The sequence below is a fragment of the Alligator sinensis genome, unplaced genomic scaffold, assembly GCF_000455745.1.
Source record: "Alligator sinensis unplaced genomic scaffold, ASM45574v1 scaffold273_1, whole genome shotgun sequence".
Taxonomy (NCBI): Eukaryota; Metazoa; Chordata; order Crocodylia; family Alligatoridae; genus Alligator; species Alligator sinensis.
This window is the reverse complement of record NW_005841943.1, coordinates 2,860,514-2,861,798: the sequence shown is the minus strand read 5'-3', so window position 1 is coordinate 2,861,798 and position 1,285 is coordinate 2,860,514.

The following is a 1,285-nucleotide window of genomic DNA, read 5'->3' as shown; positions in this document are numbered from 1 at the left end:
ACTCTTTCCAGAGTACAGTATCCAGGAAGGCCCCTCTTTCTTTTTAAGAAAGACATAGTCTTTCATGTCTTTCAAAATCCATGTGCAATTTCATACTTTCTAGAAAGGGGCATTCTGGATTCATCCAAGAGTAAAAACAGAATCATAGCCACCTCAAAAATGAAGATGCATTACAATAATCTACACTTAAGCAATACTAAATGTAGAGGTCAAATGTTGGATAAGCATTTAAAACAAGTCTTCTACAGACTTTCTGATGAAGAAAGAACTCCACTTTTAATTTCCTGTAAAACAATATCATAGTCAATCACTCAAGCTACACAATACTTTTGACTTTGGTCTCATTTTGACACTTTTTGTACTGTATTATCCCAACTGCATGTATGCCTGTGATCCAAATCAGTACAAAAACAACATCCTTTTGAAATACTGAACACACATTCATATTTCAAAGGAAAAAAAGGAAATCTCATAGTTACCATACAGGCTGAGAAAGATTCAACAATTCTAATTCAAACTTTGTAGCAAAAAAATCTGGAAGTTTAATTTAACTTTGCCAAAACATCTAATGTTAAGTCTTTACTTAACTAAGGTGTCAACCACTAGTAGAATGGCGTGTCAATATTCAATATTTACCACCTTATCCAGAAACTATTTCCCTGATCTTGCAAGTATGGCTGTGTTTAATTCTAAACATATATGGCAATTTCACTGAAGTCATTATAACTATATGCCTGCTTAAAAATAAGCATATACATTTTCAAAATTGGAACCAATGAATAATGTGTGTCCACATCTGTTATTTCCTTTTAAAAATTAATATATTTATAAAATATCTTCATAGTGGGGATAATCGTGACCTTTTTACAGATAATAAGAGGCCAGGGTAATGAACAGCTTGATATTTGATAACATGGGATTAGATTTTATTTTAACATTCCATTGAAATAAAGTAAGATTCCTGGAACATAAGTTATCACACATTTTTGTCCACTATTACTTTAATTTATACAATTTATTGAATGGTTAAAATCTATCACTGTTTTCTAAATTAAAAATCATCATTTACTGCAAATATTTGAAGAATCAGAACAGGTGTCTGCAGAATCTTTCAGTGCTTGTCTATATTTTAAAGCCATGTAAAAGCAGAAAATATTAAATACTGTAATCTACAGCAAACACTACTATTCTGCATGTCTGTGATTTACAGGTATTAATTGAACTTCAAAATATTTGTGATATAGGTATCTACATCTTGCTTCTCTGTAAAAGGGGCAGCAGGCAG